The sequence below is a fragment of the Eublepharis macularius genome, chromosome 6 (genome assembly GCF_028583425.1).
Source record: "Eublepharis macularius isolate TG4126 chromosome 6, MPM_Emac_v1.0, whole genome shotgun sequence".
Taxonomy (NCBI): Eukaryota; Metazoa; Chordata; class Lepidosauria; order Squamata; family Eublepharidae; genus Eublepharis; species Eublepharis macularius.
The window spans coordinates 121,981,281-122,003,962 of record NC_072795.1 but is presented as its reverse complement, the minus strand read 5'-3'; the positions used below and the strand labels follow the sequence as shown (position 1 = coordinate 122,003,962).

The 22,682-nt window shown below is 43.6% G+C and overlaps 1 protein-coding gene across 3 annotated transcripts in view; it reads right to left on the bottom strand.

The window, feature by feature from the left end:
* Positions 1 to 22,682, bottom strand: part of KCNMA1 (potassium calcium-activated channel subfamily M alpha 1) — a 742,538-nt gene that overhangs the window by 81,746 nt on the left and 638,110 nt on the right. The gene's annotated exons all lie outside the window — the stretch shown is intronic.

Here is a 22,682-nt window from a genome sequence, read left to right as displayed (position 1 = left end):
CGGGGTCCAAATTTCAGAGCAGGTCTGCAGTTGATCTCACAATGGAAGTGTGGACTTTAAAACTGGGGTGCAATTGTATTTCAAATCACACATGTTCAAAATTTACACCCATTGCTTAAAAAAATGAGCATTAAAAATCCTCTAGTTAGAGCTTGGGACAGTTGTTGGATAGGCCTCCTATCAATCATTTGGACCAGAGGAAGGGCTCCTCAAGAGCAGTAAAGGGGATATGAGGAACTGTGGCTGGATAGAATACTGGGGTTGAGTAACAAGACTGGCATACTGCAGTCTGCAAGAATCAGGAAATAATCTAAATGGTGCAGTTGGGCAGCACTCCTTCTGATTGGCTACAGCTGTGTGCATGTGTAGGGGGGAGATCCTCCCACCCTTTCTACTGGGAAATTGCAAGCTTGGACCATATACATATCACACCTGTATGGACCTTTATACACTTACATAGCATCAGTCCTGGTCTGTATTGGTGTATCTGAGAGCTGGAGCCCTGGGGATTAGACAGACTCCACTGTGTGTCGTTCTGCTGTTGCTGTAGGGTCAGGGAATTGTGTTGTGGAGTGGTAACTATGGCTTCCACTACATTCCTTACATCTGCCATTATTATTGCTGGCGTGGTGAACTTTTTATTATGGTGGTCAACTCAGCATTTTCCCCTTGGTGGGATTCACACTCTCCTTTCCTGTTCTCTATTTTAGAGCTCTCTGCCACTGAGAGGCCAAGCAAGGCCTTGTTTCTGGCCCCCTGTAAGTCGTACATTGTAGTCCCAGCTCTTCCTTGAGTATGTTACCCTCTTCCGTGGCTCTTCCCATACAGACGCCAATGCAGTTGTGCTATGTGAGGGTACTACTTTCCCAGCAGGTCTTGAACCTTTTTTTAAGAGAGCCGATGGGTTTGCTATACATGCTGCATCCTGAAGGAGCTACACCTGAGTCAGGCATGTCAACCACCTTTTCTCTGTGTGGCCTTGTGTGTTTGCTCATCAAAAGGGAAATTGTTTGCAGAAGGCATCTGTGCTTCCAGAAGATTCAAACCACTGCCTGACGGGAGCATCACAGTTGATGGGCTTCATCTACCTATGTCATGAGATATGTATGAAGGAGAATGCTGTACTGGACAGGGTGATGGCCCAGAATTGTCTGCACACTGACAGTTTCTTCCCAGAATGGTTAATATGGTACACATTGCTGGTATACAGCATCATAGTAATGGAGTGGCACTGCCGTTGCCACAGGCAGTGTGGCAGTGTCTGTCAGGGTTGCTTCAGTATTCATATTCAAGTGGTCCCAGTTTGCCCGTGATACTGGTGACTGGGTATGAAGGGGATCTCAACTGCATTACACTGACATTAGCCGCTGCAAGCATAGAGAGAACATAGGATCATCCCACTTAATGCTTATTTTCCCTGAGTCATCCATTGCCCTCTGGTAGCCTTTGCTGTATTGCAAAACCCATTACAAGAATTGTAAATGGAGCTCACAAAAGGATTACTTATGTGGCTGAAATACGATTCCCAGGGAAAACTCTCATAAGTAGAAGTCATTCAGAAAATGTTCTCTGAATGCTCTAGTGCTGAACTACATCTGAACTGTTACACCATAATCTCTCTTCTGATGCCTTTTAGGAACAAAAAAACAACACCAACATGTTACTAAGTGATTCCGCTTTCTGCCCCAATCCTACTTCAGACCTGCTCAAAGCTATAAGGTAGCTTTTTATTGTTTAGTAAGAGGTTTTAATAAAATGTATTGCCCTTATTATATAGGATTCAAAATAACAGCTAAATCATTATACGATAAAATAAAATTATTGGGCTGGATATCCAAAGTTACTACCCAGTAGCACTACTCTACAGTACATATAAATCTCTAAACAGTTAAGTATAATTGTCTTTATGTTTGGGGGAAGGAAGCTTTTCAGCAGTTTCCATTACAAAGGGAAAAAATATTTTGTATCGGGTCCTTTTCAGCAAGAATCAGCAAGTTGAGGTAGAAGAAATATGAAGAAGGAATACTAAAAGAAATGGGATGCTATATCTTCACAGGATAACAAGGTGCTACTTGGCAGTGTGTATCTTCAGCCACCTAATGTACACACTGACAGTGTTTAATAAGAAGGTGATCCATACCTCCTCTTAGAAATTGTTCATCATGCTACTTCACCTACACATGAATAGGCCATCACATGTAGTGTTCATACACAATTTAAATAAATAATCTTTTTTGTGATTAGGAAACATGGAGAGTATATTAATGTTCGATTAGTTACCTATATATTAAGTATTTATTATGAATTACAATCTGTACATGCTCTGTGAAATTGTCCTGTGTTTTAATTATATGTTTTAGTAGCTTGATACCTGTGCTTCGCGATGGTATTTAACTACTTTAAATCCAGTTATAAATCCAGTTGTGGGGCCTAGCAACTCTCATGAAATTTGAGGGGAAGATTGGGAGGTGCATTTGACCTCAGGACACATTCAATGACTCCCAATAGCAACTGCATACTGTTTAGAATGTGGGGGGGGGAGCGCAAGGACCAATCAGGCTACATATGCAAATGACCTTGAAAGGCTGGCCCAATCAGGGAACAGTGGCCGAGCCGGCAGTGGACGGAGGGGCAAGCAGGCAGCAGCCTGCCAGCCATAAGGGGAAGCTGTATCCTTTTGGGAAAACAGATTTTACCCCTTTTTACCCCCTTAGGGGGCGAGTTTCTTAAAATCACTTCTTAGTGGGTGTTTACATCATGAATGGAATGTTCTCTCCAAATTTCATGTTTCTAGGTCCATGGGTTTGGGCTGGGCGTTGATGAGTCAATCAGGACATGTGTCTTTATATATACAGACTAGCTTGATGCCCGTACTTTGCTACAGTATTTAACTACGTTAAATCCAGTTATAATTCTTATGGGTATGTAACATTTTTTGGTTTGTGTTTTTTTTAGTTGGTTTTATAGTATAATAGCATAGTATCTGAGCTTCACAAAGGTGTGTGAACAAAGCGAAGCATGTTGATGCTGAAAACTGATTAAAGTGAATTTCGAAATGTAACATTTATTGAAGAGATTTTAAAAGGAAAAGATTGTAGTGCAATAAATAAAGTGAAAAATACGTACAACCTTTTTTTTCCGCTGAAGGACCTCTTTGTAGGCCTCATTGGTGGTTTTCCCCTCAGGTGCTAGGATCACCAGGCTGCTGTGTGAGCTCACTCTGCAGCAGACCACGTAGAACTGCCCATGTGAGAAGCAGTCCTCCCTCAAGTCAATTCCTGCCACCTTCTGTATCTGCCTTGTTGATTGTCACAGCAAAGCAGACCTTGAGGGGGAAGTGCAGTCTCCTGAACTCAAAGAGGTTATCTGATGGTATGAATGGTATGCGTGGTATGAACACCGACTCCCCCTGAGCACTGCCAGTGAACAATGTAGCCTTGATGATGTTCCTGTGGAGGGCTTTCACTGGTAGTCTGGTGCCATTGCAGAATTTGGGTGGGCTGAGGTTCTGGAGCAGCATCACTGGAACCCCCACTTTGAGGAGAAGCTTGTGGACTGGGAAGCCAGGAGGGTTGAGCATGTTGAGGAACTCCACAGGGTAGTAGACCGCATCATCCATTTGCACCACTGAATCCACAGATCTGTACTCCATTTCTGCCCCTTCAAGGGAGTTAAGATGTGTTCCATTAATTATGGCAGCCTTGTCATTCATGGGGGTCAGAATGGCACACTTGCACAGCCAGTCCATGACTTCTCTGTAATAGTGATGATTTCAGGGTATATCGTGGCTGTTAGGTCTGGTATAATGCCTTGACACATACAATAACCTCATCAGCTCGAGTTCCCCTTGGGACTACTGGCAGAGATGCCCCTGACATCTTTGAGGATTATGCTCAGTGCCTCAAAACACCCCTTAAGCACCCTCATCCCAAACAATGAGCTTACAGTTCCACAGCACTTGGGTCATGTTGCTTTGTTTTAAGACGCTGAACAGCGGTGTTTCTGCATGGATGAGGTTAAAAGGCAGCTTGAAGGTAGCGAAGGATCATATACTATGCCTGAGTGAGCCTTGACCTTCCATGGAAGTGAGTGCCTCTCTACTCATCTTCCAGGATCTTTGCTCTGCTGCTCTGTACACCTTGGGATGATCTTGCTGGTAACTGGCCACTGCTGCTCAGTGCACCACAGGAGTAGGATGTGCATATTTCTTTGCTGCATCTCTAAGTTGCTTCCTCCTTTTAGCATCGGTGTATCTTGCACGATGTCTGCCAGAAGGCTTCTTAGCGGCAGTAAGAGGTGATGGCTGCGAGAGGTGTGAGGTGGAGTTGGACTGAGGGAAGGGTGGTGTGGTGGCACTTCGGCAGGTTCATGTGAGAGGTTCACATTGAAACGGCCCCTAGAAAGGTGGTGCACCATCTCCCCATGAACATTTAAAAACTCAGTTGCCATACTGACTTTTATATAAAATCCCTTTTCAGGAGTCTTGTACTGACTTTCTTCAACTTTCTGCAGTTTCCTTTACCTGATTTTTACCTCAGAACACAGAGTTCCACAGCTGACCAATCAGGGAGGGGAGGGGTGCAAGCAGACAGGAGCCTGCCAGCTACACAGGAAAGCCAGGCCCCACAGGGAGATTGGCAACCCTAGAGGGGAAGACTGGGAGGTGTATTTTTACCTCAGGATACATTCAATGACTCCCAACAGCAACTGCATACTGTTTAGAATGTTGGGATGATGACCAATCAAGCCGCATATGCAAATGAAGAGTGGCCAAGTTGGTAGTTGGTGGGGGGGCGGGGGGAGAGCAGCCTGCCAGCCACACAGGGAAGCTGTAGCCCTAAGGGAAAACACATTTTACCCTTTTTTACCTCCTTAGAGGGCAAATTTATTAAAATCCCTTCTTAGTGAGTCTTTACATCATGAAAGGAATGTTCTCCCCAAATTTCACGTTTCTAGGTCCAGGGGTTTGGGCTGGGCATTGATGAGTCAGTCAGGACACTTGTCTTTATATATACATAGATTAATATGATTTATCAACTTTGAAGATGTTGTATTCATATATTTTGTATTTCTTGATAGATCTCCCTGATGAATCTGTTGCAAAATCCGTAGGGGTTACATAATTATTCAAGACTCTTCCCTTTGCACCCTTTGCCCTTTCCCCCCTTCACTTTGGTGCATCCCTCTTTCTTTTCCATGGGAATGTCCCATGTGATTGGCCTTGCAATTATGCTTGTATCACTTCCATCCAGCTCCCAGCCATGTGGGACCACATTACAGAAAAATGGCTCCCACATGGGTGTGTCTGAAGTATCCTTATCTTTCCCCCCAAAGCTACCAGAAGAGAGAAGAAAAAATGGCTGGGGGAGGGGGGAAGCATGAAGCTGACCCTTCCTCTAACATAACAGTTGTCTGAGCAAGATTGCAGGTTCCCACACAAACTTAATTTTTAAAGGAAGTGGGGAAATAACATGGTACTGCATGTTTCATTTATTTATTTATAATTGTATGCCCACCTTTCTGATCAACAAATGGGACCCCTGTAGACATTTAGCTTGTAAAATAATCCTTGAGAAATCATGGGAAACTGGAAAGAGCAAAGAGATGCCTAGAGAAAGTTACATTCATTGAGCAAAAATTAATGGATCGCAATTAAGCTAGAAATATGTACCAAGTGATATTCTACAGGAATCTCTTCTGCAAAAAGTTATCCATAATCCTCAAACACAATTTGAATGGTGGGGGGAAGCGAGTGAAGAATCTGATCATTAGTTTTGCAAAAGAATACAAAACTGGGGAGAAATAAAGACAGCACAGATCACGGGTTTACAATCCAAATAGCCTTATTGAATTATACTGGATCGTAAAAAGAAATAAAATGGAATTCAACAAAAAGAAATGACAGGCATTACATACTGGAAAGAAAAAGCAATTGTTGAAAGGGAAACTAATGGGAAGTTGCCTAGGTTGTACCATTGTTGAAAAAGAATATTGAAAAAATGCACATGCCAAGAACAAATGAAATCAGTGCATTTTGAATTTCTTTAACAGAAATGTAATGCAAGCTTCAGAAAAAAATAACATAAATCTGCTTCACACTGACGAAGCATATGAGGTGATCTACTGTGTCTATTTTGAATGCTATGAGTTGGATCCCAAGGTCATTTTCTGCTGGCATAAGTCACTTCTATATGTTAATAATTTTTAGTCTGCCCTTTCTCCAAGGAACTCAGGGAGGCGTTCATGAGTCTCTCCAGCCAGGAGGAAGGCAATTTTCATCCTTATTGTAATGGAGCCAGCCTAAATGCTGCTTTTAGGTGGCAAAGGATCTTCGGGAATGGCATGGGAGGAAAAGTGAGGGATCTGCAGAAGGAACTGGTGAAAATCACCCCCTTCCTTTGGCAGAAAACGACCTTTGAAGTTCATCAATGTGTTTGGAGACGGTGCAAATGAAAGCATTCAAATGAAAACAGAGGATTAAAAAAGCATTAAAGTATAGATTTTTTTTAAAAAGCTAAGTACGTTTTACAGTGTTTCCCCCTAATGAAATACTTCATTATATTTGGATGTTCTGTTTGGGTGAAATTAGAAGGGAGCAAGTAAGCAAAAAGAGTTTAAATTATTGAAATTCATTACTGAAATTATCAAGGAAGAATGAAATTTATCAGCTAGTGAAATTTACCAGGGAAGTATGAGTGCTGGCACATTCCTAAGTTATAACTTAGATGTTGAGGCAAATATAGAGGCGCCTGCTTGCATGAAACAGAAATTTCAAGGGAAGCAAGAAGATTTTTTAATACGGTAGCACTAATCACACTTCCAAGAGGGGTTCCACATAGTCCTAAACAGGCCACTGAGGAGAAATGAATATGCTCAAATAGATCCAATGTTTTGTATTGGTTAGAGCAAGGGTCCCCAAAGTGCCGCCTGCCAGATCCCCCGGCAATCAGTGCAGGGACTACAGGGGCAAGACTTACATCACTTCCAGAAGTGACATCATCATGTTGCCAGCCTGCCTGAACTGCTCCATTATTTGGGCTTCACTCGGCGATGTGATGACATCACTTCCAGGTGTGGAAGAAGTGACATCAGTGCATCACCAGCAATGTCATTACATCACTGGCAAGCGCCCCAGCAGCAGGTACATCCCCTCCTGTTTTACCACTATTTCTTTCTCTGACAGCCAGTTCAGTGGCAGCGAGGGATGCTGGCTGGGGGTGGGTAATTCCGCATCCCCCATGGAGAACTAGAAACTCTAGCCTATGAACACGTATCCTGATACTGGCCAAGTGTTTTTTTAGAAAGTGGGTGGGGCCAGGTGGCGAGGCTTCTGATTGGCTACTGGAGATCTGATTGGCTGAATAGATTTTTAAAAAGAGTTGCTTTTGGCAGCAACTGCCACCACAGCACAAGGATCTTCGCTGTGTGAATGAGGTTCAGCTGTGTGTATGCAACAGAATATTTTTAAATGGTATGTTCATTTTTAAAAGCATCCTATTAAGCTGAGCATCTGCCAGAAATGTCTTGAGTGTTACTATTAGGGTTATGCATCACCTCACGTTTTGTAGTTGGTGCTGCCTTCTGTGGCAGCCATTTTGTGGTTGTGTCCATCACCCTGTGTTAGAATTCCAAAGATGCCCACAGAATCAAAATGCTTGGGACCCTAGGTAAGAATGTTGGTCTAGGATCAGGGAGACTCGGGATTGAATTCCTACCCTGCTGTTGAAGCTTGTTGGTTAAATGTGGGCCAGTCACACTCAGCCTAACCTACCCCCACTGGGTTGTTGTGAGGATAAAATGGAGACAGGGAGATTGCTGTAAACTGCTTTGGGTCCTTACTGGGAAGAAAAGTGGAGTATAAATGAAATAAATAAAATGGCAACAAACCAGTGTGTGTGTGTGGGGGGGGGTTCAACATAAGAAGAGTCCTGCAAGATCATCAATCAAAAAACCACAAGGTATATAACAAAATAGTGTGGTTGGTTTATTTGCAATGAGTCATGTAGTGCTTCAGCATGATAAAACGGGGTTGCACCTATGTGTAATTGTTGTTCATTGAGTGTTCTTCTCTGCAGGCACATATGGGAACTGTGCATGCGCAGGCCAGCCATGGGTGTATCTTAGAGATCGGCATGAACAGGAAAAAAACCCGAACACAATGTTCGTTGTTCACTGCCATCCATGAACAGGGATTCACGAATATCAACGGACATGACATGTTCACGATCATGTTCGTAGTTGGGGGTACGTGGGAGCCAGAACCACCCCCTTGGGCCGGGGAAAGGAGAGTCCATGGGTCTCCCCCTTTCACGTCATTTTCTTTCCACAGTGGCAAAAACTGAACTGTCTGCTGGAAGCTAATTTGAGGGGTTACAAACTGACCTTCCCAATGTCCAATACTCACCAAATTTGCAGGGGACATAGTCCTCACTGTCCGCTGAAGACCCTCCAAGTTTCAGAGAGATTGGACCTTGTGATAGCCATGATCCATGGGTCCCTCTCCTGTAATTTTCTTTCCACAGTGGCAAAAACTGGACTGTCTGCTGGAAGCTACTTTGTGGGGTTACAAGCCAGAAGGAAAGCCAGAAGGAGTTCAGACAGAGTTCAGACAGTCCATGTCTATGTTACCAGGAGACTTGATTGAAAGGCACCAGACTGTCTCGCTTTATGAATGGCTGAGGAATGCCACAAAGAGGGCTTGGAACGAACACATGTTCGCCAGGAACGGGGCCTCACAAACAGCTTGCTCGTGAACAGTGGATTGGGCTGTACCTGGCTTTTTTTTGTTCATATTGCTGTTCGTGCCCATCTCTAATGTATCAAAGCTCCAAAAGGTGTGAGACGCTCACTTGGCCTTTTCACGTTTTTTTAGTGGGAGCAGCTATAAAAGGCAGGGCGAGTGGATCCCTCCCTCAGTTCACTAAGCTGCTGGTGAAGGAGAAATTAGCATATACAAGAGCACACAGCAGGGAGAGGCATCTGTGCCTGTACAGAAAAATACTCGATGAACAATACTTACAGGTAGGTGCAACCCTGTTTTCGTTGCCGTGTCTTCTGTGCAGTCCCACAAGGGAGAGTAGCAAGCTAACTTACCCAGGAGGTGGGCATGTTGCTCTTCATCGAAAAAGACTCTTCAGGACTGCTTCGCCAACTGCAGCATCCCTTCTGGGGTCTACATCAATAGCAGAGTGCTTAATAAAAGTAGGCGGCGTCGACCAGGTGGCCGCCAGTGGAATGCCCAAGCTAATTTATTTATTTATTTATTTATTTATTTATTGTCCACCTTTCTCAATGAGACTCAAGGCAGATTACACAGTATGAGATTAGTACAATCAATATCAAGTACATTTCAAGACAGTATCAAGGACATTTCCATAAACAATGCCATAGGGTAAATAGATATAAGTTTAAAAGACAACAGTATTAGCAAGAATCCAATACAGAGAAGAAAAAATACTGAAGCAGAACATAATCTTTCTAGGACTGATATTAGACAACATGGAGCACTGGTGGTACATAGGAGTACATATTTAAAGCAGCAGATAATATGTAAGGTAATATAGTGATGAAGTCTATGGTCCCTAACTCATTAGCAAAGCATCTGAGAGAGACCCCATCCCTACAATACAGCCCTCCCATTTGAGTAAAAGGCCTTTTTGAATAGCTCGATTTTGCATCGTTTACAAAAAGCCAGGAGAGTGGGGGCTCTTCTGACTTCCTCAGGCAGGTCATTCCACAAGGTAGGGGGCACCACAGAGAAAGCCAATGTATGGGCTGCTGCTGACTTCACCCGTGCGCAGCCTGGCACCTGCAGGAGACCCTGTTCAGATGAGCGAAGCTGCCATGGAGGATCATAGGGAGGGAGGCAGTCCCACAGGTATGCCAGACCAAAGCCGCGAAGGACTTTGTATGTAATAACTAATACCTTGAACTGAGCACAGTAACTGATGGGTAGCCAATGAAGCGACTGTAGGATGGGAGTGATGTTCATGCTCCTGCTCACTCCTGATAACAGTCGAGCTGCAGCATTTTGCACTAATTGGAGCCTCCTTGTTAACTTAGATGGGAGTCCTATGTATAGAGCATTACAATAGTCAAGCCTTGATGTTACCATAGCACGGATCCAAATGGCCAGGTCATCCAAGTCAAGATAAGAAGCCATCTTCCAGGCTACAGTGAGGTTGTAGAAAGCATTTTTTGCTGCTGCCTTAACTTGTTTTTCTAATAATAATGCTGGATGCAGTATAACCCCTAGGCTCTTAATTGAGTCTGCAAGGGTCAGATGAACTCTATCGAAAGTGGGGAGTACGATGTCCTTCAAGATCTCTGCCTTCCCAACAAGTACCACTTCAGTCTTGTCTGGGTTCAATTTGTTGTTTTTCAACCATTTCACCACAGCTGTCAGACAGCGATTTAAGATTTCTACTGCATTCTGTGGGGACCTGGATAGCGAGATATAGATTTGGGTGTCATCTGCATATTGATGACATCCAACTCCATAGCGCGAATGAGTTCTCCTAAAGGCTTCACGTGGAAGTTGAATAACATGGGAGATAAGATTGCACCCTGCGGAACCCCACAAGATAGTTCCCATTCTGGAGATAGCTGATTTCCAACAGCAACCCTTTGAGTCTGTTCCAAGAGAAATGATTTAAACCAGTCCAGGGCACATCCTTTGATGCCCACTTCTGTTTCTAAATGCCTGAACAGGATGGCATGGTCTGCTGTATCAAAGGCTGCAGACAGATCCAATAGAAGCAATAAGGAGGTGTGGCCTTTGTCTATATTCAGATAGAGATCATCCACTAATGCTACTAGTGCTAAATGCTGACGAGGTAGATTGGGTTCTTGTAGAACGCGCCCTGATGTTAAAAGAGCAAGATTGTTTGGATTGTTTACAACACTCTTTAATGAGCCACACCAACTAGTTGGAGATAGTCTGAGCAGTGACTTTTTGTCCTTTTTTAGATCCCCTGAAGAAGACAAATAGGTTGGAGTCCTTTCTGAAGGCAATAGTCCTGTCCAGGTAAAAGCACAGAGCATGTTTGACGTCCAATGTGTGCAGCAGTCTGTCAGCCTCTGTAGAAGGCGAAGGAAAAAACACTGGCAGAGTAATGTCTTAGTTGAAGTGGAAAGCAGACACTACCTTGGGAGGAACTGGAGGCTGGGATGGAGAGCCACTTTGTCTGCAAACATTCTGAGGAAAGGAGGATCGTACTTCAGGGCTTGCAGGTCACTCACCCTCCTAGCTGATGTATGGCCACTAAGAAGGCCGTCTTGGCTGTTAGGAATAGAGGCTCAAAAGGCTTATGCATGAGAATTGCTAAAACTAAAGATAGGCTCCACTGAGGAGTGGGTTTGGACACTGGAGGGTAAACATTTGCTAATACGTTAAGGAAGGATTTGCATTCTGTTTGGGAGAAGAGGGACCTTACCTTTCACCCACTCATGAAAGACTGAGATGGCTGCCAGATGGACCTTTACAGAGGAATTAAGAGAGTCCTTAGTTCTTGAACAGGGCCAGATAATCTAAGACAGATGGTAAGGTGCTGAAGAAGGAGCTAAGCCCTGTTCCAAAGCCCAAGGAAAAAACGTTTCCACTTGACTTCGGGGTGGAAGGCTTTCTGGCCTGTGAAAGTATGTACCTGACTGGGGAAGAGAATTCTAGAGAGGACACAAGCCAAGCTATCAGCTTCAGTGTTTCTAAACCATGGTAAAGAACCACGTCCTGAAGAAGAGTTGGTTACAGAGGAAACCGGTATATCCTTCCCTGTGATATTCTGGACAGGGTGGAGAACTAAGCCTATCTTGGTCAGTAAGGGGCGATAACAATTGCTGTTACCCTTTACCTCATCATTTTGCTGACTGTCAAAGTCTCAAGAACTGAGGGAGGGATCTGCTCACCCTGTCTTTTAAAGCCTCACCCACTCAAAAAGCATGTGAAAAGGCCGGGCGAGTGTCTCACGCCTTTTGGAGTTTTGGTATGTCCACAGCTTGCCTGTGCATGTGCAGTTTCCATGTGGGACTACACAGAAGACGCGACGATAAACTATTGGAATCATACCCTGCAATGCTTGTGTGAATGTGACTGCTGATTGAGCAGAGATCGGTGCAAGTGATCAGCAGGCACATGATTACCACCATAAACAGTACTGGTGACTCAGCATATCAGCTCCTGCACTGGAGAAGGTCATGTGACTCAAGTTGTTAGTGACAGAAAGATGATGACTCTGTCTGCAGCTCATATAGTTGCTGCCAGTTAGTTTCCTGTGCACAGAATGGAATTCTAAGCAAATATGAAGGGTATTTTTTCAGATAGATCTAACAAGAAATTTCTGAAGAAGCCAATACAATTTCAACAAGACTAGCGAGTTGGGATTTTTTTTGAGCTGTGTATTTTTTAAATTCTTTGTGGGTGTTTAAACATTTTGCTTCATCCCTCCCTTAGTTTTCTTACTGAAAATGCAAATTTGGCTGATTGTTCTGTACTAGTATGATAAACTTGTTATTTAGCCGTCTAGTTTAAGATGCCTCTTTTAAAATCAATTAAAATATATCCTATTCTTGGAAGTATTTAAAAAGTCTTTGTGAATGGGCTGTTTGCCTTGTATTGTTTTGGCTACCCTCCCAACGGCAAGCTAGAAAGAATGCTACTGTTTCTGTTGGAAATCAGTGGAACTTAAAAGACTCTCTCCCCTGCTTCGTATGTCAATAGGATATTATTGCTCACTCCCCTCCCCATACAGAATGATTGTTTCTGTGCCATTCCTCTATTTTTCTTTTTAAAGAAATCAACACATTTCTTTTTTGGCACTAAATACTTAATTGTTCAATGCTCACATTGTTTCAGCCAGCCATTACAGATGTTAAAACTTTGTTTTTATGCATTTTGTAATTGTGATTTTATTTATATTGTAAGCTACCTTGAGTTCCTGTAAAGTAGAAAGGTGGTTAATAAATGTTTTAAATAAAAATAAATAAAAATAAATGTTGTTCTTTCTTTGCACACAGAAGGGTCAGCTCTTCCAAGCTGACACAGATGCTTAAGAAACAGAACTATCAGGGGCCTATTTCTAGGCCCCTAATGTTAGGTCATTAACCTAACAAAGGAATGATCAGCTAACATTAATAGCAATACTATTACAGATTCTAGCAACCACAGTTTTTAATTTTTTCAGTTGGACAGCTGCCATTTTTTTGCTTCTTCTGCCCAGAATACTAGTGATGAAAACTTGTGCCCTTTCAAGTCAGGACATTCCATCCAAGATACAGACAAGAAGCCTGAAAGACTTTGGTTTTCTCTTCCCTTCTCCTTTTTTTTTAACAGGCAGCTTGATGAAAAGCTATAAAGAAAACAAAAACCTGCCCACTACTGTGTTGTATTATTTTGATTGGTATTAATAAAAATGTATGAAATGGCTTTTATTTACAGATCACAATGGGACACTTGGTATGAACACATCTAGCATTATGTCAGCACAATAACATTCCAAGTTAGAAAAGAAAGAAAGAAGGATAGTGAAGGAATGTCAAAAATCACATATAACAAATAAGGGGAAATGACTCAAAACACTGTGATTAGAATGTAACTGACAAACATGAAGATCTTTTTTCCATCTCTACTTTACCGTGAGCTGCATTTATCCCTACCTCTGGATAGACCCTCCTGGTGCTCTAAATGATCATATCCTTCTTTAACTGTTATCTTCTAATGTGATGCTGGACAAACATCCAAAGCCACAACCAGTCTTTCCAGTTCCCAAAATTGCACTGTTTCTTTAAAATCAACAAGGAAACGCCTTGGACTCTGTCCTAATATTTAAATATTTGGGTATTCATAAAATTTAGTGTAGAGCTATATTGACTTTTAACCATGTAAATGCTCTGACATGGGTGCCTCAGCTAGCCCGATCTTGTCAGCTCTTAGAAGCTAAGTTAGTCCTTGGATGGTCGTTCACCAAGGAAATCCAGGGTCACTATGCAGAGGCAGGCAATGGTAAATCACCTCTGAATGTCTCTTGTCTTGAAAATGCTACTAGGGCACCATATGTCAGCTGTGACTTGAAAGCACTTTACACACTTACATACACACACATACACACACACTTAAAAAGACAGCCATTAAAAAAGGGAAAGTGCTTGTATAGATATTTCCTGAGGAGAAAGAATGGAACTCTTCTTATGAACGGCAAAAATGTACAGATGCAGATATTAAAGATTATTTTTTTCTTATGAAGTGATTGTAAAAATTGCTTATTTGATCATGTCAGTTTCAAAGTTGTCCCTTAATGTTTGCTTGAAATGCCTACTAAAGCACAAGGTTTTTAAAGAATTGTTTTTGGAATGGCTGTTTGGCTCCAGAAATGATTTACCACCTCAAAATAAACTGTTAGGATTACAAACAGCTGTTGGAACAGTGGACAGCAAACCAACTCAGCTTTGTGCTGCTTTAGCGAAGAGGTGAAACTGAAATGTGGTTGGGACAGATTCCCTTATTATCAGACAAGAATGAAGGGTCTAAATGAGAACAGTTGGGCCTCATCAGGATGCACATATGTAGGGGAACAGATGTGACATCACTCCTCACTACCCAGTTTTGGCCACACATGGTCTCTAAGCCATGCGATTTTAAATACAAGCGTCATCACATTAGACATAGTGTCATGACTAGAACTAAGTTGAAACAGTTACTGTTACTACAGTGTTCATGCACAGGCTGTAAAGCTGGACTCTCCTCCTTTTTGCCAGTGATTCAGAGAACCCTACAAAGATGGATGAGGCAGAGAAGAATCCTTGTGTTGCCGAAGCAAATAATAATAACATTTGATTTATATACCACCCTTTAGGACAACTTAACACTCACTCAGAGTGGTTTACAAAGTGTGCTATTATTATCCTCATGACACTCACCTTGTGAGGTGAGTGGGGCTGAGAGAGCTCCAAGAAGCTGTGACTGACCTAAGGTCACCCAGCTGGCTTCAAATGGAAGAATCGGGAATCAAACTCAGTTCTCCAGATTAGAGTCCTTGTCTTCCAATTTTTTTTGCTTTTTCTTTTTGCAGCACACTGCAGGAAAGGACCAACACTATTCAGCCTTTCCAGATGCAGGATCCACTGAGCTCCAAGCATGTGACAGAAAGACACATGATATCAGAGTCACATGACAAGAGGGGGACCTAGAGTTATGACCTCACTAGTATTAAGACCAGGATCGTGGGCTGCAGACTAGAGGTGGGCACAAACCATGAAAAAAAAAATTGTGCGGTTCATGATTCGTGGGGTTTTCACGAACCATAAACCACGAACTTCCACAAACTGTGGCAAGTTCACAAACCAGTTCGTGAGGGATAAATGCCCCTTTCCGTCTGCTTAGCAGCAGCCGGGAAAGGGGCATTTAACCCCCCCCCCAAATCAGCTGCTTGTTGGGGAGATCCCCAACAAGCAGCTGATCATTTAAACAGCAGGTCTGTTTAAATGGCCACTCTGAGCGGCGGGGAAATGGGCATTTAAACTGTGGGCAGGGCGGGGCAGGGCTTGGCTGGCCAGCCAGGAGTTCCAGGCTGGCCAGCCAGCCAAGCCCTGCCCACAGTTTAAATGACCATTTCCCTGCCCCTCCAAGCAGTGGGGAAATGGCCATTTAAACAGTGGGGCTTGGCTTGCTGGCCCGGAACTTCTGGCTGGCCGGCCAGCCAAGCCCCGCTGTTTAAATGATCAGCTGTTTGTTTGGGATCTCCCCAACAAGCAGCTGATCCTTGGGTTTAAATGCCCCTTTCCCTGCCGCTTTGCAGTGGCACAGAAAGGGACATCGGTGTTAAAACAAACCAAACGAACCAGCAGACCAGTTTGTGGAAGTCTGTGGAAACGAGCTTCCATGAACTGCTGTTTCGTGGGTTTTTTTGGTTTGTATTCCAGTTTGTGCCCATCTCTACTGCAGACTGAAAGAGCTAGGGTCCAAGAAAGATAAGGAATCCTCTCCACCACTGAGTGACTTTGTCTCACTGTCCTGTTGATTTTCTCAGAATGCCTGCAAAGAGAGGCAGGAGGCATGGCACTCTTCCTCTGTACACAGCAGGTCCTTCCAAAAGGTAGCTTCCCAAAATGTCAGATCTGTAACACCTTGCAACCCGCCTGAAGGTCCCATCCCATGTGCTGAAGATAATGCATAAATGTTCCCTTAATCGCCGGGTGTTGATCTGCCATCTGGTTGCCTGGGGAAGAGGCAACTTTCCCTGTCTTCTGCTGCTGTGCTGTGAGCCACTGTACCAACGCACAGGTCGGGGGTGGGGGGCGGGGAGGGGATGGCATTAGTCTCCTTCAGAGCAGAAAGACAAATTGCCACAGCCAATTAGTTAAAATGGCACTGTGGGTAAATGAGGCCTAGGGTTGTTGCAGACAACATAGGAAAATGGCACTAAGCACAACAGTGAAACAATGTTTTCACATCAAGTACAAATAATCTTTCAAAGCAAGAGGTTTTCAACAAAATTGAGGTAAATGCTTTCAGCTCAGCACAATAAATTAAAAATGTGATCCTTGTGAAGGACAAACACATTGTTCTAGATTTTTAAGTTTCAGAATCTTACCAGTTCAACCTTTAAGCATGGATACCATTAATGTTAATTTTTCTCTGGTTTTCTGTCATTGGGAGTGAACGCATTGGTATTCTTAAATTAGCATATCTACCATTCCTCTATATTTTTCCCTGATAGGGAAAACTAACTAGGGCAGAAGTCTGAGAAACTTGTGTGCCAATGAGCTCTGACATGAGGATCATTTCACATCTCACACAGCAACAAACTCAGGCTTGGAGCTGCAGCTGACTCAAGCCATCTGTTGAGTTGCTTGCTGTATGTTACACCTGTTTACAAATACCTCACATTCACACATTATCATGCTCTTGGGGGGCCCTAGGGCTGCCCATCAACACCCCACTCACTGTAGAGAACCATTCTCAAGGCTAGGAAGTTAGGAGTTGCTTTGACAATAGCTGGTGCTCCGTTCCTCAGCATCAGCCTCTTTCACCATTCCCTTAGCATCAGCAACTCAGTTGTAAATATGTGTGGATGGTAGGAAAAAAGTGGAGATCAGCGCAACTGAAGGGAGCAAATCAGGCTAAGATCAATGCAGAGAAGTGGAGAACAACAACAACAACATTTGATTTAAATACCGCCCTTCAGGATGACTTAACACCCACTCAGATTTTACAAAGTATGTTATTATTATCCCCACAACATAACACCCTGTGAGGTGGGTGGGGCTGAGAGAGCTAGAAGCTGTGACTGACCCAAGGTCATCCAGCTGGCTTCAAGTGGAGGAGTGAGGAATCAAACCCGGTTCTCCAGATAAGAATCCTGCGCTCTACATCAAACTGGATTACTGGGATTACAGGGACGTTTGGTAGGAGAGACGAAGGAAGCTGTTTTAGCAAGTAAAAGGATTTTGGAGAATAACCAGTGGCTGGTGGGAAGTGGACTGAGAGCGAAGAGGGAAGAAGAATCCTGGATCCCTTTACCTTTTCCCTAGGGGTTGGGAAAGAGGTTTTGAAAAGACAAAAAAGAAGAGGGCGAAGCAGCCTTGCCATCCAGTGTTCCCTCAAGATTTCTGTTCAGTAAAATAGCAATCTATCAGGAGTCTCTTCAGATGCCTTCCTCTAAGGATATTCTGTTTAGCCCTTAGAAGGTAGGGAACTGGCAGCTCTCTCTTTCTCTCTCTCTCTCTCTTTCTGTGTGTGTGTGCGAGAGAGAGAGAGAGAGGCAGTCAGGGCTGGGACCACCACTGAGGAGGTGAGGGGACGGCGGGGGCGCCGGAGGGGGTGCCGGGGGCGGAGGTGCACACCACAGAGCTGGCGTGGCTGGCTGCAGCCAGCCAGCCCCATGCCGCTGCTGCTGCCGCCACACACTCACGGCCAGGCACAGCAGCCGCGGGCCAGGCACAGCAGGTGGCTGGGGTGGCGTGCAGAGCATGGGCATCCTCCGTGCGCCGCCCCAGCCACCCGCTGGTCAATGGGCCCGGCTTTGATGCGTGATGACGTCATCACGTGGTGACATCATCACGCAGGCTGGGGGAGGGCACGCGCACTGTGTGTGCATGCACAGGGGGGTGGCCGCAGGCGCCAGAAACCCTGGCGCCAGCGGTGGGGGCAGTGGTGGTATTGTTGTAGAGATTTGGGGAGGCGAAATGCTGAAAAGTGGCACTTTGGGATGAGATGATGAGGGGAACTATTTTTAGAAATTAAGCAAGGGTCCACCTACTGTCTCCTACTTCCCCTGCCCATCTACACCTGTACATTTTCAGTGAAAAGTCTGGAATATGACCTCTGGCATCTGCTTGCTGAGAACCTGGGCCCTCCAAATCATCTGCCACCTTTATTTCTACCTCTGACTGGTACCTTTAACAGTACCTGGTGATGTTTGTTCCATCCTGTGTCTCTGGGCCAAGCTACAAGTGATCACTACGTGATCAAGTGGAGCGCAAGTGAACAGGGAGGAATACACGTGAGTCTGTTCACTTGCCGTTCAAGTGTCATCCATCACTTGTGGCTTGGATCTCTGTGTCTGTGAATATTTCTAGGTGTCAAGCTACCGTTAAAGGCATGGAGCAGGGCCAGAAAAGGTAACCGCCTATGTGGGGGGTGGGGGGTAGTGAACAAAACTCCCCCACCAAAATGTTTGGTCCAAATTTGACTGCTGCCACTTTTCAAAGCAGAAAGCGGTGTCCTAGGGAAGGCCAGTGTTTATGCATGATGTGAATGGAAACGTTCTCCCAAGATAAATAATGCATCTGCTTTAAGCAAAAGGAAAGTGACAGCCTCCGCTGTAAATAAAAGCACTTAGAAAGGACCTGCAGAGTGGAAGCACTCTTGACTGGCTGGCAGATGCAGGATCCCTGCCTTGCATCTTGCTTCTGTATACTGTTGTGCCTTCTGTATACTGAGCGCAATCCACTGGGGAAGGTCTGTGGGGCAAGCCCCCACTGAAGTGGACAGGAGTTGCTCTACAGCACTACAGCACTGTTTATCCAGCTCCCATTCATTTGGGGGATCTTGTGCAGGAGACCTTCCGCCACTCAAATTGCATCTCACAAACCGTATCTCTCAAACTACATCTCACAGACACAACTGTCACTCCAAATACATTTTCCACCAAAGTCGGTGCCACCCCTTTGATCTAATAGCTTCTGACAATGTGAATCGTGGTATTTAACATCCTTCAAGAAAATCTCCTGTTGTGTCATGAAAGTGGAATACCAAGATCAGAAGTGTGCTCACATAAGTGGCTCAAACCTCCATGAAGCTAAGTGCTTTGGTTCTGAGCAGTTTTAAAGAGTAGACGCTCAACACTGTGTGGTGTCCCACCCATATATGTATCCTTCCCAATCTAGAGCTCATGTTTTAGATCAGGCCCTGGTTACTTAAGCCTTTGTTGAAAGGCCAGTTTTATACAGAGGGTCAGTTTTTTTTCAGAGTAGCTTTAGTAACAACCAGTAGTTCAGAGAGTGAATGCATGGGCTTTGTTCAACCCATCTACTTGTGGGTAAATACTAAGAAACCCCACTTACAACAGCACTGGCTGTTCAAGCAGAGCACAAGGAACACAAGAATGGTAACATAAAAATGCTTTGCTATTAAGATAAGGCATTGTAAGCTAAGCATTCTGCATTACTAGTATTCACACTTTTCAGCCCCAGGGCCCTAACCTTCAACATGGGATCCAACTTTAATTGTGGATCTGTCCAACTTTCTACCAGTGCTCTGGAGAACCATCATAGGTCTCATACACAGGCCATCATAGATCCCTCTGTGTGTGTGTGTGTGTGTGTGTGCTCTCAAGTCGCTTCCAACTTATGGTGACCGACTTATGGTGACCTCCAAAACGTCCTATCGTGAACAGCCTTGCTCAGATCTTGCAACCTGGAGGCTTCCTTTATTGAGTTAAGTCATCCCATTTGGGGTCTTCCTCTTTACTTACTGCATTCAACTTTTCCTAGTATTATTGACTTTCCAGTGAGTTTTGTCTTCTCATGATGTAATCAAAGTAAAATACCATCAGTTTTTTCATTTTAGCTTCTAGGGCGAATTCAGGCTTGATTTGATCTAGAACTCACTTATTTGTTTTTTGGTCCATCCATGGTATCTGTGAAACTCTCTTCCAGCACATTTCAAATGAATCAACCTTCCTATCAGCTTTCTCCAGTGTCCAGCTCTCACATCCATACATAGTGTGGATTATCTTGATCTTGGTCTCCTTAAGGATCTTCACTAGTTCCATTATGGCTGCCCTTCCAAGTCTCAATATCCTTCTGATTCCTTGGTTGCAGTCTCCCTTTTAGTTGATGATTGAGGCAAAGAGTAGAAAATCTTTAACAATTTCAATTTTGTCGTGGTCAGCCTTTAAATTGTATAATTCCTTGGTACTCATTACTCTTGTATTCTTGATGTTCAGCTGTAAGCCCACTTTGGCACTTTCTCTTTTATCCTTCATCAGTAGTCATTTCAAGTTTTTACTATTTTCTGCTAGTAATTTGGCGTCATCTGCATATCTCAAATTGTTAATGCTCCTTCCACTAATTTTTACTCCAACTTCTTCTAAATCTAATCAAGCTTTCCTTATGCTGTACGATGACAATGTTTAATTCTGCTTTTTCTCCTACTTTTGCAATCCAGTCACCTACACTTATTAGTGTATCTTGTTTAGATGTATGATCGATTTCTTCTCGGACACTTGCATAAAAGCTTTCAATTTCTTCCTCTTCAGCATCTGTAGTTGAGGCATAAACTTGAATGATGGTTATGTCAACAGGGTTTCCATGAAGTCTGATTGATATTAATCAGTCAGACTTTGTATTATAGTTGCGCTGCTTGTGTAACATCTTGTCTCACTATTAAAGCAACACCATTTCTTTTGAGTTTGTCATTTTTGAAGTAGAACATTTCGTAATTTTCTGATTGCAAATGACTTAGTCCAGTTCACTTTAATTCACTCACACCTCGGACTACAATGTTTAAATGTTCCATTCGTCGTTTTACAATTTTGAGCTTGCTTTGATGCATATTTCTCACATTCCATGTTGCTATCATATGTATCACACATGTTCTTTGGACATCTATGGATGTCCTTTCAGCTTTATTCTAGTCCCTTCATTATGAACAGTCCCATCATATTTGTCCTCTGCTCTTCCCCAGTAGACAACTGAGTGCCATCTGACCTGGGGGTCCTGTCTTCCAGCACTATATCTTCTTTCATTTTGGATTGTCTCATCATAGGGTTTTTGAGGTAAGAGATTATCAGAAGCAGTTTACCGTTGCCTTCTTTTGCGCAGTACTAACCAGGGTTAGCTGAAGTGTCATTGCCACTGGTTGTGAAAGATCCTCTGCCAGTGTCACCTTCCATTACTGCTTCATTCATAGTACCCATATTCAAACCATTATCACATGAAAACAAATCCATGAGCCCACAGGGTGACCCCCTCTGGGGATCTTGTCCCCAAGGTTTTCCCTTTAAGTAGCCTTGCTTTCAACTTCCCGAATCCTTCTGCATCCTTGGTTTAAACAGCTCTCCCAATACCAACATCACAATGGCACCCATGTGCATGGCACAAATTGTACTACGCAGCAAACTACAATGGTGTTATAGGGTTCTGCAAATCTGGAGGAACCAGAGGTCTTCTACAAAAATGTGACATTTGGGGGGGGGGTGCTATTTTGGGGTGGAAAACTGCAAAAGCCTTAACTGAACAGTGGGAGTGGCAGAATTCAATGGTGTCAAGTGGGAGCTGCTTCCTTCTTCCTCTTATTCTATTTCAGTTCAAGTCTTAACACTTGTTGCCTGGGTTGGGCTTCGAAACAATCGTTTCATGGGATGGAATGTTATTTTGCTGGAGGAAGGGGGTGGCTTTTATTTACTGTTGTGACCCTTTTTAATGGAGCGGGCTATAAAGAAATATATAGAAATATTACAATCAAATTCACAGTTGCTGTGTTGATTGTGAACAATCCTGATTACGAAGTTTTATTTTCCATGTTGCAGTACTGGGGTTTGATGGCAGGCACACTGGAAACACATAGTCTTGTTTGTGGGTTACCATTTTAGAAAGGTTTTGTTTTGCTTTGTTTTGATGTGTGTTTTAATCCTCCCTATGACCTTGAGATAGCAATGATGAAAAATAAAAATAATGTGTGGCCAGAATTTAGCTCTCTGTTAATCTATTTATGCTTTCTGAGCAAGAAATCACAGAGAATTTTACAGATGTGGTGTGAGATCTTCCCTGCAGATTTTTATACAACTGCTCCCCACCCCAAACTCTTCCCATTCCTTTTTCCTTTTCTCTTTTTCATGTAAAGGTGTTATTACTATAAGTATTATTATTGTGCTGTGTGGCATTTGGCTGCAAACACCCTTGTCAGGCAGCATTTGTAATTATCCTGTTTTGCATCCAGCCTGAGGACAAGCCTCCTCTGCCTACATGATGAGTACCAATGTGACTTTATTGCAATGAACTAGAAGACTGTGGAACTGTGTGGATTTAGCAATCTCCTATCTGCGAGAGAAATGAAATAACATGTTCTGCTCAGTCACTTCTCGCTCCTCTGCTAGGAGCACCAAAATTTGTGTGTGCGAGCGCATGCGTGTATAGTACAGAGTGGTATTTGTGACCATCCCTTTAAAACCCATCATACCAATCAG